The following is a 16599-nucleotide window of genomic DNA, read 5'->3' on the forward strand; positions in this document are numbered from 1 at the left end:
ATTTTGCCCAGGGTCACACTGTGTCTAATGCCAGCCCTGTTGGCTGCGTCACTTACTCTGCAAGGTGGCCTTCTCAATGATGATGTCACTGATGACACCAGACACATCAATAAAGGCTAAGTAGCATCATCAAAAATGGGGTAATCCATAACAGATGGGCACCACAATTGTGAGGAAAAGAGGGGTGTGATAAAAGGATGTGAGCACAATCATGACACAACAAGAGATCAAATACCAAAAAATGTATCACACACCTAAAATTAAATAAACAATAGAGATGAGCGAGCACCAAAATGCTCGGGTGCTCGTTACTCGAGTCGAATTTTCAGTGATGCTCGAGAGTTCGTTTCGAGTAACGAACCCCATTGAAGTCAATGGGCGACTCAAGCATTTTTGTATATCACCGATGCTCGCTAAGGTTTTCATTTGTGAAAACCTGAGAAATTCAAGAAAGTGATGGGAACGACACAGAAACGGATAGAGCAGGCGAGGGGCTACATGTTGGGCTGCATCTCAAGTTCCCAGGTCCCACTATTAAGCCACAATAGTGGCAAGAGTGAGACCCCCCCCCCCCCGCACTGTCAGCATAAAGATCGTTCTCCTCTGCCATAGCTGCAACAGCTGTGGCAGAGAAGAACGATGTTAGCCCATTGAAAGCAATGGGCTGCCGGCGATCGCGGGATGAATTGTCGGGAAGGGCTTAAATATATAAGCCCTTCCCTGCAATTCATCCAGAAATGTGTAAAAGTAAAAGAAATATATATACTCACCTGGTCCCGGCAGACGGATTTCAGCGCGGCCGGCGGCAGTCCTCCTGAACTGCTCTGAACAGCTGTGAGTAGTATTCAGCAGCCGGGGATTTAAAATCCCCGCCTGCTGAATGAGCTGCCTCTGATTGGTCACAGCCTGACCAATCAGAGGCAGAACTCACTCACACACCCATTCATGATGAGTAAGGGTAGAGCGCTCACTAGAAGGATACTGGAGAGTATAGTAGGTGGGTAGTCCTGATGTCCAAACGAATATTCGTAGGTGCTGTGAACAATCTCATAAGAGAGAGCGGCTAGAGGAAAGCTCCAATCATGGCATGAAGGAGAAAGACATAAATGGGATAAAGAAAAAAACCTCAGCGCTCACACCATAGAATAAGTAAAAGAAAAAATGTACTGAAGAGAATAAAGATAATGTCACTTACTTCGCGGAGGCACCTTTAGGGTAGGCGCCTCCTGATCCCAGTAGGCGTATCAAAAATGGCGTCAGCCAACGGTGATAAACAAGTTACACGGTTTTAATAGAATAAAATTATATATAATACACAACGCGTTTCGGCCGCACGGCCTTTTTCAAGTGTACATAGTATGAACATAAAATTAAACATTTATAATGATAAGAAGTACCTTGTAATCTGTAGCAGATGAAAGTTAACAAGCTGCCACGTCCATACCGGCATCTGTTGTGTCGGCGTCAGATGACGTGGCTGTACGTTGCAGAGGGAAGGGGGAGGGGGGAGGGAATTAACAAACTGTCATGTTCATACCGGCATCTATTGTGTCGGCATCTAATGACGTGGCTGCACATTGCGGGGGGAGGGAAGGGGAGGGAGGGGAAAGAAGGGGAGATCACTGCCAACGTAATAGCACTGTGCAATTAGCAGAATGTCACTTTCATACCGGCAACCATTGTGTCGGCATCAGATGGCGTGGCCGCCCACTGCTGGGGAGGGGGGGCGGAGGAGGGAGTAGGAAACACTACTAACGTAATGACGCTACGTGAGATGACGTAATCTAGGAACGTATGGCATTCTTTATGCGTCTTACAGTGCAACCCCTGGTGTTCAAATCAAATCCGGCATTGCGGCTACATAGCCGGACGCGCGGATGGCAAATGGGACCAGAAGCAAACCCGATAGCATTGCCGCTAGGACCGAGTCACCCGCGTCTGACGTCATGACGCTAGGTAACATGAACAAGCTTCATGAGCAATAAAGTTGTAGACATTCAAATGACCGCTGAGGTCAGAAAATTACCAGCGGCATACACATTGCGGAGTATAGTGCACGTCTGACACCATGATATGAGGTCACGTGAACGGACGGTCACATGCAAGAAAAGACATATGATCACATCTTATCAAATATGAATGCAAATGTGGCAATAAATTTGTATAATCAATATACTAAGGTTAATGAATATGAATATTCTAAAATGTATCTAAACAATAATAATACAAACTATAAATGATTATTGGGAAAATAATATTAATAAATTAATAAAATAAACCTGTAAAATAATATGTATGTAAAAATATATATATATATATATATATATAATGAAATAGATAATCACAGGTGTAAAACAGTAAATCATTATTTAGATATCTGTAAATGTATAGTACTGTACATATAAAGTGAGTATAAAATACCAATTCACCAAACACAAATTATGGCAAAATATTTTTTTATATATAAACATATTTTTAATAAAAATCTAATTTTTTATCTATATATATATATATAATATTGCTAAAATTTCTCTAAGGTCTCGTTTAAACCGTATGGAACCAAAGTATTAAAGTGGAAGATGTAAAACATCTCCTTGGTTCTTAACTTGGAAAATTCACCGTTAGGGATTTGTTCAACAGGGGTAATTTTAAGGTAAGTAGGATCTGATGCATGATGTAAAGAAAAATGTTTTGAGATGCTATGTTTGAGGAAATTATTTTTTATATTTGATCTGTGTTGATTTAAGCGGCTACGTAATGCGTTAACTGTGCGTCCAATATACCTCAATTTGCAAGGACATTCTATCAGATAAATGACATAACTGGTTGAACAATTCATAAATTGATTGATTTGGAATGGGGAAGTGTTAGTGTCTATTTCAATTTCCTTGCATTTATGGCAAATGTTTTGGCAACATTTGCAAGTGGGTTTACCACATTTGAAAGCTCCTGTAGTGTGTGATATAGAAATAGGCATTCTTACTTTTGGTTTAGACCTAAACTGTCGTGGCTGTGATGGAGCTAAAATACTCGCCAGGGTTCGACTTCTTCTAAAGGTGATTTGTGGAAACGGAGGTATTTCAGAGGTTAAATATGGATCTGATTTTAAAATGTGCCAATGTTTTCTGACGATATCCTTGAGTTCTTTATGACATGAGTTATAACGGGTGATTAAATTACAACTTTGATTAATGGGTTTGGGTTTCTTGTACTGAGAAGCATCCGTAGGGTGTAGAGGTTGGATACCTCTCCCTTCTATTTTGGCTCTACTCAGGGAATTAGAGATTAGTGTTTTAGGGTATTTTTTATCTGTGAATCTCTTTGCCAAGATCTCTGATTGATTCTCGTATTCCTGTATAGTGGAACAGTTGCGCCTGATGCGCTTAAATTGGCCAAAAGGTACATTTAGCTTCCACGGCTTGGCGTGGTCGCTACGAAAGTCGAGGAAACTATTCGCATCTACGGTTTTAAAATGGGTCTTGGTTTGTATTTGACCGGCTTCTATGTAGATATCAAAATCTAAAAAAGTGGCTTTGGTATGGTTAATGGATCCTGTAAATTCCAGGTTCCATGAGTTAGAGTTGATATGTTGGATAAACTTGGAAATTTCTTCTAATGTGCCGTCCCATATCAGAATGATGTCATCTATATATCTTTTATAAAATTTGATATGTGGATTAAGAAAAGTCTCCTCGAACGCGCCCATATAAAGGTTGGCATAAACTGGCCTATCACCGAGGGAATCTTGCTGCTCATTTTCACACAGCCGTTCAGGCTGTTCGGTTCTATAACCTAGACTCACCATCCTGATGATGCGGTCACTGCATTAAGGACCGCGGAAACGCGTAGATGGTGTTAGCCAGCCTAAGATAGCCTTATTGTTGTGCTTGACATGCCACAGATGTCCACATCATTGTATATCCGGCTATCTATGCTTAAATGGTGATAGTGAATGCAGCAGTTACTGACAAAGAGGGTTCATTATATATCTTATTGAACCCTCTTCAGTTTAGCTGCTCGTAGCTGCTGGTGATTATAAAATCTCACAAACAGCGGCATTCATCTCTAGTGAAGCAGTGATCAGCTGTTTTTATTAGCTGCACTCAGCAGTGTTTAGTCCATGTGACAGGGTCTTATGAGTTAATGACCCTGGTCTAAGACTCTCCGCTGTGTCTGTCCCTAATGGGAATGTGGTAAAATAAAAGGAACGTTTGGTGCTGTAATATGTCCTTGCACCATTTAACTCCTAGTTACAGACCACTCAGCGCTGCAGTCTATTTGCCAGCTTTTATATAAACTAGATAAACACGCTAAATGACGTCAGTCAAGCGAGTCACTATATAGATAAAATTAGTGACCGTGTTTACTATAGCTGGTTATCGCATCAGGGTATTATCCACCATAATAGGGGATATACCACATAGTATATACCTGATTGATGCTATATTTCCTGGGCATTAATATATGCCTCAATACTCTGCCAGACGGGGGTTACATTTATTATTCTGGCCTTTACCCATTTATCGGCTCCAACGTATAAATACAGAAAATATAACCTACATTGTGCTTTGTTAGCCCTTGTGGCCATTTATACACGTGGAGCTGTACACAACCATAATATATATCTCGACCCATGCACCAACAATATAGATTGGGTCATTGTGGTTGTGGAGTTAGAACCTAGCGCATCATCTGGTATATACTTATATGGACTTACTACTGTTAGAATATCTACTTGTCCAGTAGGAGTGTAACTGGAATAAGAGTCCACGCCTTTTATACATTTTTATTTTTATCTTTACCTAATAAAAGTTATATTTTAGTGATTCCCTCGGTGACAGGCTTGTTGACACACAGGGTTTTCCTTTCTGTCACGGTGACAAAAATTGGCATAAACTGGTGCACATTTCGTGCCCATTGCAGTCCCGCGCGTTTGGACAAAAAATTCATTATTAAATTTGAAAAAATTATTATGTAATATAAAATGAATAGCATCCAAGATGAATTGCTTTTGTCTGGGAGGGGTTAATGAATCCTGATCTAGATAATGTTTGACTGCTTGTAAACCTTGTATGTGTGGTATGTTAGAATATAGTGCATTAACGTCCAGAGTCACCCAAATGAAGGATTCTCCCCCCGCAATGTGCAGCCACGTCATTAGATGCCGACACAATAGATGCCGGTATGAACATGACAGTTTGTTAATTCCCTCCCCCCTCCCCCTTCCCTCTGCAACGTACAGCCACGTCATCTGACGCCGACACAACAGATGCCGGTATGGACGTGGCAGCTTGTTAACTTTCATCTGCTACAGATTACAAGGTACTTCTTATCATTATAAATGTTTAATTTTATGTTCATACTATGTACACTTGAAAAAGGCCGTGCGGCCGAAACGCGTTGTGTATTATATATAATTTTATTCTATTAAAACCGTGTAACTTGTTTATCACCGTTGGCTGACGCCATTTTTGATACGCCTACTGGGATCAGGAGGCGCCTACCCTAAAGGCGCCTCCGCGAAGTAAGTGACATTATCTTTATTCTCTTCAGTACATTTTTTCTTTTACTTATTCTATGGTGTGAGCACTGTGGTTTTTTTCTTTATCCCATTTACACACCCATTCATGAATTTATGAATGGGTGAGTGACTGCTGCCTCTCATTGGCTCAGCGGGACCAATCAGATTGGTCCCTTTCTACGAGCCCCGCAGAGAAATAGAACATGCGGCAGGAGATGTCGCGCAGCCAAACCGCGGCCGTCTGCATAGGATTGCGTTTGTTAGCGCAATCCTATGCAGGCTTCCAGCAGTGGAAATCCCGCCGCGGAATTTCTGCCCGTCTGCAGGCGGCCTTAGAAAATAAGCACATGTATTCACTAAAGACAGTTACCAAATTCAAAGACATAGTGTTTATGCTACAATAAGGCAAATGGTGATTACAGGCAATTTACAAGAATAAACCACCTAGCAATAACAGCATAGTATAACAAAAAAAAGTGCATACGCCGGCCATTGGAATAGAACAGGAATGTATAAAGTGCATAAGATAATCAGAATTTTAAAGTGTCAAAAGGAATAGTAAGATTTGGTATTGGAAAGCAGCAAAAAGTACTAAATACTAGAGATGAGCGAACGTACTCGTCCGAGCTTGATACTCGTTCGAGTATTAGCGTGTTCGAGATGCTCGTTACTAGAGGCGAGCACCACGCGATGTTCGAGTTACTTTCACTTTCATCTCTGAGACGTTAGCGCGCTTTTCTGGCCAATAGAAAGACAGGGAAGGCATTACAACTTCCGCCTGCGATGTTCAAGCCCTATACCACCCCCCTGCAGTGAGTGGCTAGCGAGATCAGGTGTCACCCGAGTATATAAATCGGCCCCTCCCGCGGCTCGCCACAGATGCATTCTGACAGAGATCAGGGAAAGTGCTGCTGGTGCCGGAGCTGCTATAGGGAGAGCGTTAGGAGTTATTTTAGGCTTCAAGAACCCCAACAGTCCTTCTTAGGGCCACATCTGACCGTGTGCAGTACTGTTGAGGCTGCTTTTAGCAGTGTTGCACAATTTTTTTTTGTATATCGGCCGTGCAGAGCATTGCGTCCGCAGTCTGCAGTCATTGTACAGAGTATAGGGCCAGTACTGGTGAGGCAGGGAAAGAGATATTCAGGCTATATAGGCAGTGGGCTTTTTCCAAAAAATTGGGGGAAAATACTATATTTGGGCTGCCTGTGACCGTCTTCAGTTTACTGCGTGTCTGCTGGGGGTAGTAGTCCTAATTAATACGCAGCTAAGCGTTACAGCAGGCTTGCGCAAAATTGTTTCCTGGATCTGCTGTCTCTGTTACATGATCGCCGTCATCCCGCCAGAGGGAAACAGTATACATAATATTATACGCTGCCTACAGTATCTATCTGCTGGGGGTAGTAGTCCTAATTAATACGCAGCTAAGCGTTACAGCAGGCTTGCGCAAAATTGTTTCCTGGATCTGCTGTCTCTGTTACATGATCGCCGTCATCCCACCAGAGGGAAACAGTATACATAATATTATACGCTGCCTACAGTATCTATCTGCTGGGGGTAGTAGTCCTAAGTAATACGCAGCTAAGCGTTACAGCAGGCTTGCGCAAAATTGTTTCCTGGATCTGCTGTCTCTGTTACATGATCGCTGTCATCCCGCCAGAGGGAAAGAGTATACATAATATTATACGCTGCCTACAGTATCTATCTGCTGGGGGTAGTAGTCCTAATTAATACGCAGCTAAGCGTTACAGCAGGCTTGCGCAAAATTGTTTCCTGGATCTGCTGTCTCTGTTACATGATCGCCGTCATCCCGCCAGAGGGAAAGAGTATACATAATATTATACGCTGCCTACAGTATCTATCTGCTGGGGGTAGTAGTCCTAAGTAATACGCAGCTAAGCGTTACAGCAGGCTTGCGCAAAACTGTTTCCTGGATCTGCTGTCTCTGTTACATCAGCGGTGTCATCCCGCCAGAGGGAAACAGTATACATAATATTATACGCTGCCTACAGTATCTGTCTGCTGTATCAGCTCAGTATTTTTAAAAAAATAGAAGCAAAATACTTAAGGCCTACTACTGGCCTTTGGCCACTTGACTGCTTCTGCTCTGTGAATTCCACTAGCTCAGTCATACGCACCTACGTCTCACTACAGGCGTGCGCAAAATTGTTTCCTGGCTCTGCTGTGCGTTCTGTAAGGGAAGTCAGCCTCCAACCACAGGCCAATAAGCGGCACATTTAATTACAGCGTTCTGTTTCTGCACTACTGGTAATACAGCATGCTGAGGGGTAGGGGTAGGCCTAGAGGACGTGGACGCGGGCGAGGACGCGGAGGCCCAAGTCAGGGTGTGGGCACGGGCCGAGCTCCTGATCCAGGTGTATCGCCGCCGACTTCTGCGGGATTAGGAGAGAGGCACGTTTCTGGCGTCCCCACATTCATCTCACAATTAATGGGTCCACGCGGTGGACCTTTATTAGAAAATGAGCAGTGTGAGCAGATCCTGCCGTGGATGGCAGAAAGTGCATCCAGCAATCTATCGACCACCCAGAGTTCTACGCCGTCCACTGCTGCAACTCTGAATCCTCTGGCTGCTGCTCCTCCTTCCTCCCAGCCTCCTCACTCCATTACAATGACACATTCTGAGGAGCAGGCAGACTCCCAGGAACTGTTCTCGGGCCCCTGCCCAGAATGGGCAGCAATGGTTCCGAATCCTCTCCCACTGAAGGAGTTTGTCGCGACCGATGCCCAACCTTTGGAAAGTTCCCGGTGTCCGGGGGATGAGGCTAGGGACTTCCGGCAACTGTCTCAAGAGCTTTCAGTGGGTGAGGAGGACGATGACGATGAGACACAGTTGTCTATCACTCAGGTAGTAGTAATTGGAGTAAGTACGAGGGAGGAGCGCACAGAGGATTCGGAGGAAGAGCAGCAGGACGATGAGGTGACTGACCCCACCTGGTTTGCTACGCCTACTGAGGACAGGTCTTCAGAGGGGGAGGCAAGTGCAGCAGCAGGGCAGGTGGGAAGAGGCAGTGCGGTGGCCAGGGGTAGAGGCAGGGCCAGACCGAATAATCCACCAACTGTTTCCCAAAGCGCCCCCTCGCGCCATGCCACCCTGCAGAGGCCGAGGTGCTCAAAGGTCTGGCAGTTTTTCACTGAAAGTGCAGACGACCGACGAACAGTGGTGTGCAACCTTTGTCGCGCCAAGATCAGCCAGGGAGCCACCACCACCAGCCTCACCACCACCAGCATGCGCAGATATATGATGGTCAAGCACCCCACAAGGTGGAACGAAGGCCGTTCACCGCCTCCGGTTTGCACCGCTGCCTCTCCCCCTGTGCCCCAACCTGCCAGTGAGATCCAACCCCCCTCTCAGGACACAGGCACTACCGTCTCCTGGCCTGCACCCACACCCTCACCTCCGCTGTGCTCGGCCCTCATTGTACGTGCCCTCACCAACGCGGTTACTGCCAAGGTCCACTTAACAACAGACACGTGGACAAGCACAGGCGGGCAGGGCCACTATATCTCCCCGACGGCACATTGGGTGAATTTAGTGGAGGCTGGGACAGAGTCAGAGCCTGGGACCGCTCACGTCCTACCCACCCCCAGAATTGTGGGACCCAGCTCGGTGGTGGTATCTGCGGCGGTGTATGCTTCCTTCACTAAACCACCCTCCTCCTCCTCCTCAACCTCTGTCTCGCAATCAAGATGTGTCGGCAGCAGTCGGTGTCGCGCGGCGTGACAGCACAGAGGTGGGCAAGCGTCAGCAGGCCGTGCTGAAACTACTCAGCTTAGGAGATAAGAGGCACACGGCCCACGAACTGCTGCAGGGTCTGACAGAGCAGACCAACCGCTGGCTTGCGCCGCTGAGCCTCCAACCGGGCATGGTCGTGTGTGACAACGGCCGTAACCTGGTGGCGGCTCTTCAGCTCGGCAGCCTCACGCACGTGCCATGCCTGGCCCACGTCTTTAATTTGGTGGTTCAGCGCTTTCTGAAAAGCTACCCACGCTTGTCAGACCTGCTCGGAAAGGTGCGCCGGCTCTGCGCATATTTCTGCAAGTCCCACACGGACGCTGCCACCCTGCGTACCCTGCAACATCGGTTTCATCTGCCAGTGCACCGACTGCTGTGCGATGTGCCCACACGGTGGAACTCTACGCTCCACATGTTGGCCAGGCTCTATGAACAGCATAGAGCTATAGTGGAATACCAACTCCAACATGGGCGGCGCAGTGGGAGTCAGCCTCCTCAATTCTTTACAGAAGAGTGGGCCTGGTTGGCAGACATCTGCCAGGTCCTTGGAAACTTTGAGGAGCCTACCCAGATGGTGAGCGTCGATGCTGCAATCATTAGCGTCACCATTCCTCTGCTATGCCTCTTGAGAAGTTCCCTGCAAAGCATAAAGGCAGACGCTTTGCGCTCGGAAACAGAGCCGGGGGAAGACAGTATGTCGCTGGATAGTCACAGCACCCTCATGTCTATATCTCAGCGCGTTGAGGAGGAGGAGCATGAGGAGGATGAGGAGGAGGGGGAAGAGACAGCTTGGCCCACTGCTGAGGGTACCCATGCTGCTTGACTGTCATCCTTTCAGCGTGTATGGCCTGAGGAGGAGGAGGAGGATCCTGAAAGTGATCTTCCTAGTGAGGACAGCCATGTGTTGCGTACAGGTACTCTGGCACACATGGCGGACTTCATGTTAGGATGCCTTTCTCGTGACCCTCGCGTTACACGCATTCTGGCCACTACGGATAACTAGGTGTACACATTGCTCGACCCATGCTATAAGGAGAACTTTTCCACTCTGATACCCGAATCGGAAAGGGGTTCGAGAGTGATGCTATACCACAGGACCCTGGCGGACAAGTTGATGGTAAAATTACCATCCGACAGCGCTAGTGGCAGAAGGCGCAGTTCCGAGGGCCAGGTAGCAGGGGAGGCGCGGAGATCAGGCAGCATGTACAGCACAGGCAGGGGAACACTCTCTAAGGCCTTTGACAGCTTTCTGGCTCCCCAGCAAGACTGTGTCACCGCTCCCCAGTCAAGGCTGAGTCGGCGGGAGCACTGTAAAAGGATGGTGAGGGAGTACGTAGCCGATCGCACGACCGTCCTCCGTGACGCCTCTACCCCCTACAACTACTGGGTGTCGAAGCTGGACACGTGGCCTGAACTCGCGCTGTATGCCCTGGTGGTGCTTGCTTGTCCTGCGGCTAGCGTCTTGTCAGAGAGGGTGTTTAGTGCGGCTGGGGGAATCATCACAGATAAGCGTACCCGCCTGTCAACCGACAGTGCCGACAGGCTAACACTCATCAAGATGAACAAAGCCTGGATTTCCCCAGACTTCTCTTCTCCACCAGCGGACAGCAGCGATACCTAAGCAATACGTAGGCTGCACCTGTGGATGGAAGCATCGTTCTCTATCACCATCAAAAACGGGGACCTTTTTGCTTCATCAATCTGTGTATAATATTCATCCTCCTCCTCCTGCTCCTCCTCCTGAAACCTCACGTAATCACGCCGAACGGGCAATTTTTCTTAGGCCCACAAGGCTCAGTCATATAATTTTTGTAAACAATTTTTATACGTTTCAATGCTCATTAAAGCGTTGAAACTTGCACCTGAACCAATTTTTATTTTAACTGGGCTGCCTCCAGGCCTAGTTACCAATTAAGCCACATTAACCAAAGCGATTAATGGGTTTCACCTGCCTTCTTGGTTGGGCATGGGCAATTTTTCTGAGGTACATTAGTACTGTTGGTACACCAATTTTTTTGGGCCCTCGCCTACAGTGTAATCCAATTAATTTTTTGCCCACCTGCATTACAGCTGACGTTACATCAGCTGTGCTGGGCACTGCAATGGGATATATTTATGTACCGCCGGTGGGTTCCAGGGAGCCACCCATGCTGTCGGTTCACACGGAGTTGAAACTACATGTGCCCACTTCTAAAGAACCCCAGTCTGACTGGGGCATGCAGTGTGGGCCGGAGCCCACCTGCATTAAACATGACATTACCTCAGCTGTGATGGGCAATGCTATGGGATATATTTATGTGCCGCCGGTGGCTTCCTGGCACCCACCCACGCTGTCGGTCCACAGGGACTTCACAATAGGGAGTTGTACCTGCCTGTGTCTATGAATTAAAAAGCCCGGTCAGGTTGGGGCATGCAGTGTGGGCCGAAGCCCACCTGCATTTAATCTGACGTTAGCTCTGCTGTCCAGGGCACTGCAATGGGATATATTTATGTACAGCCGGTGGGTTCCAGGGAGCCACCCATGCTGTGGGTGCACACGGAATTCCCATTGCGGAGTTGGGGATTCCCAGTTGTACCTGCCTGTGACTATTTATAAAAAGACGCGGTCTGACTGGGGCATGCAGACACCTTGACAGGATGAATAGTGTGTGGCACATAGGTTCCTCATTGCTATGCCCACGTGTGCAGCTCCTGATGGCGGTGGCACAGGATTATATTTCTCATTGCTTCTGTACAGTATGGTGGGCTATCGCCCCGCCCCTTTTAAAGAGGGTCGCTGCCTAGCCATGCCAACCCTCTGCAGTCTGTGCCTGCTGTTCCTCCTCATGGCAGACACACTTATAAATAGACATGAGGGTGGTGTGGCATGAGGGCAGCTGAAGGCTGCGCAGGGACAATTTGGTGTGCGCTGTGGACACTGGGTCGTGCGGGGGGGGGGGGGGGGTTGGGCAGCATGTAACCCAGGAGAAGTGGCAGCAGAGTGTCATGCAGGCAGTGATTGTGCTTTGTTGGAGGTAGTGTGGTGTTTAGCTAAGGCATGCATTGCTTATGAGGGCTTTTCAGAAGTAAAAATTGTTGGGAGGGGGGGGGCCCACTCTTGCCGCTATTGTGGCTTAATAGTGGGACCTGGGAACTTGAGATGCAGCCCAACATGTAGCCCCTCGCCTGCCCTATCCGTTGCTGTGTCGTTCCCATCACTTTCTTGAATTGCCCAGATTTTCACAAATGGAAACCTTAGCGAGCATCGGCAATATACAAAAATGCTCGGGTCGCCGATTGACTTCAATGGGGTTCGTTATTCGAAACGAACCCTCGAGCATCGCGAAATTTTCGTCCCGAGTAACAAGCACCCGAGCATCTTGGTGCTCGCTCATCTCTAATATTATCATAGCAGATGGTGGTGGTAATGGTGATGGGTGGTGACTGGTGACCTTTCCCCTTGTGTTTTGCAGAAGTCACCACCACGACGTCTCTGTCTAGGGAAACTATGAACATCCCTGCTGGCTGGAGCGCTGCTATGAAAGAAATGACAGACACACAGACACATAATACCCCCCTGTCTTACCTCCAGGCCAGAGCACAGCCAGGAGCTGAGAAGGCTATATAATCGTTGCTAAGAGACGTTCATAGTCACACGATATTTGTCTGGGGGAGAAAGAAGCGGCATGGAGGGTGGGGGACAGAAAGATGCGACTTGGAGAGGGGGGACTGACAAGCAACAGGGAGAGGGGGGACTGACAAGCAACAGGGAGAGGGGGGGGGATGACAAGCGGCATGAAGAGGGGGGGAATGACAAGCGGCATGAAGAGGGGGGGGGGAATGACAAGCGGCATGAAGAGGGGGGGGGGAATGACAAGCGGCATGAAGAGGGGGGGGGAATGACAAGCGGCATGAAGAGGGGGGGGGAATGACAAGCGGCATGAAGAGGGGGGGGGGAATGACAAGCGGCATGAAGAGGGGGGGGGGGAATGACAAGCGGCATGAAGAGGGGGGGGGGAATGACAAGCGGCATGAAGAGGGGGGGGGGAATGACAAGCGGCATGAAGGGGGGGGGAATGACAAGCGGCATGAAGAGGGGGGGGGATGACAAGCGGCATGAAGAAGGGGGGGAATGACAAGCGGCATGAAGAGGGGGGGAATGACAAGCGGCATGAAGAGGGGGGGAATGACAAGCGGCATGAAGAGGGGGGGAATGACAAGCGGCATGGAGAGGGGGGGAATGACAAGCGGCATGGAGAGGGGGGGAATGACAAGCGGCATGGAGAGGGGGGGGAATGACAAGCGGCATGGAGAGGGGGGGAATGACAAGCGGCATGGAGAGGGGGGAATGACAAGCGGCATGGAGAGGGGGGGGTGACAAGCAGCATGGAGGGGGGGGGGGTGACAAGCAGCATGGAGAGGGGGGGGATAACAAGCAGCATGGAGAGGGGGGGGATGACAAGCAGCATGGAGAGGGGGGGGATGACAAGCAGCATGGAGAGGGGGGGGATGACAAGCAGCATGGAGAGGGGGGGGATGACAAGCGGCATGGAGAGGGGGGGGGGAATGACAAGCGGCATGGAGAGGGGGGGGGGAATGACAAGCAGCATGGAGAGGGGGGGGGATGACAAGCAGCATGGAGAGGGGGGGGGATGACAAGCAGCATGGAGAGGGGGGGGAATGACAAGCAGCATGGAGAGGGGGGGGAATGACAAGCAGCATGGAGAGGGGGGGAATGACAAGCAGCATGGAGAGGGGGGAATGATAAGCAGCATGGAGAGGGGGGGGGAATGACAAGCAGCATGGAGAGGGGGGGGAATGACAAGCAGCATGGAGAGGGGGGGAATGACAAGCAGCATGGAGAGGGGGGGGAATGACAAGCAGCATGGAGAGGGGGGGGGGGAATGACAAGCAACATGGAGAGGGGGGGCAATGACAAGCAACATGGAGAGGGGGGGAATGACAAGCGGCATGGAGAGGGGGGGGAATGACAAGCGGCATGGAGAGAGGGGGAATGACAAGCGGCATGGAGAGAGGGGGAATGACAAGCGGCATGGAGAGAGGCGGAATGACAAGCGGCATGGAGAGAGGCGGAATGACAAGCGGCATGGAGAGAGGGGGTATGACAAGCGGCATGGAGAGAGGGGGAATGACAAGCGGCATGGAGAGAGGGGGAATGACAAGCGGCATGGAGAGAGGGGGAATGACAAGCGGCATGGAGAGAGGGGGAATGACAAGCGGCATGGAGAGAGGGGGAATGACAAGAGGCTTGGAGAGGGGGGAATGACAAGAGGCTTGGAGAGGGGGGAATGACAAGAGGCTTGGAGAGGGGGGAATGACAAGAGGCTTGGAGAGGGGGGAATGACAAGAGGCCTGGAGAGGGGGGAATGACAAGAGGCTTGAAGAGGGGGGAATGACAAGAGGCTTGGAGAGGGGGGAATGACAAGAGGCTTGGAGAGGGGGGAATGACAAGAGGCTTGGAGAGGGGGGAATGACAAGAGGCTTGGAGAGGGGGGAATGACAAGAGGCTTGGAGAGGGGGGAATGACAAGAGGCTTGGAGAGGGGGGAATGACAAGCGGCATGGAGAGGGGGGAATGACAAGCGGCATGGAGAGGGGGGAATGACAAGCGGCATGAAGAGGGGGAATGACAAGCGGCATGGAGAGGGAGGAATGACAAGCGGCATGGAGAGGGAGGAATGACAAGCGGCATGGAGAGGGGGAGAGAGAAGAGGCATACAGAGGGGGCAGGAAGGGAGGGAGGAGAGCAGAAGCGGCATGGAAAGACAGAGGGGAGATTCACAATAACCATTTTTGCTAACATTTTATGTTCGTGTAGCGAGCATCGGGTCAATTTAGTAAGTTTAAAAACAAATACCAAAAACTGATCTAAATACAAAAATATAACTATAACTACACAATAAAATATAGAAATATTTAAAAAAAATATACATGAATAAAACATAGGATGGATGCAGTAGGTGGAACATAATGGCAGGTAGTGGGAGCTAATGCTTTTTTGCTCATAGCTGATGTCGGCTGGTGGTGCTGTATTTGCTGGTGGCTGGTAATAGTATCGACGGTGGCTGGGGGAGAAAGGTGCAAGTCTGATGCTGGTTTGCTGTTCTTGTTGATTGGTGGTATTTAATGACAGAAGTTCATGAATGGTGGTAACAGTTTTTCATAAAGTCATAGCAGCTCTTTTTGGTGGCAGTGGTGTTGCATAGCAGATGGTGGTAATTTCTTATATGATCGATGGCAGATGCTGGTGGTAATGGTGATGGGTGGTGACTGGTGGTATTTAATGGCAAAAGTTCATGGCTGGTGGTAATGGTTTTTCTTAAAATCATGGCAGCTCTTTTTGTTGGCGGGGGTGTTACATAGCAGATAGGGGTAATTTTCCATGGCGGATGGTGATGGTAATGGTGAGAGGTGGTGACTGGTGACCTTCCCCCTGGTGTTTTGGGGAAGTCACCACCTGCAACAAGAAAACATTGTAAAGACTAATTAAAGAAAACACCATTCACTACAGATATATATTTAGGATTCTCTATAACATTTCTGACCCCTGTGATGTCTTGGTTCTTGCTATACTGTGTGGCATTAGATGTTATCTTATGTGATTCCAAACAGACATGACTTGTTATTAAGGCTCAATTTGTTATATGATTGTAGCAGCTGGTGGTGCTAAAGGTGATGGAAGATGACTGATGGTGTCGACGGTTCTTGTTGATGGCTGTTGGTGCTTGATGGCAGATACTAATGACTGGTGGTAGCAATTTCTCATATGGTCATTGCAGCTCGTGGTGGTAAAGTTGATGGCAGATGTTGATGACTGGTGGTAGCAATTTCTAATATGGTTGTAGCAGCTGGTTGTGGTGAAGGTGATGACAGATAAATGATGGTGGTTTATGGTTTTTGTCGATGGCTGGTGGTTGATGGTGGATATTGATGACTGGTGGTAACAGTTTCTCATATGCTCATACCAGCGCGTTGTGGTAAAGGTGATGGAAGATGACTGATGATGTTTTATGGCTCTTTTTGATGGTTGGTGGTGTTTGATGGCAGATGTTGATGACTGGTGGTAACAATTTCTCATATGGTCATGGCAGATGGTGGTGGTAAAGGTGACGGGTGGTGACTGATGGTAACAGTTTTTCATAAAGCCATGGCAGCTCTTTTTGGTGGTGGTGTTACATAGCAGATGGTGGTCATTTCTTATGGCGGATGGTGGTGGTAATGGTGAGGGGTGGTGACGGGTGACCTTCCCCTGGTGTTTTGGGGAAGTCACCACCTGGAACAAGAAAACATTTTAAAGACAATTTAGACATCATTCACTACAGATATAT

The sequence above is a fragment of the Eleutherodactylus coqui genome, chromosome 8 (assembly GCF_035609145.1).
Source record: "Eleutherodactylus coqui strain aEleCoq1 chromosome 8, aEleCoq1.hap1, whole genome shotgun sequence".
NCBI lineage: Eukaryota > Metazoa > Chordata > Amphibia > Anura > Eleutherodactylidae > Eleutherodactylus > Eleutherodactylus coqui.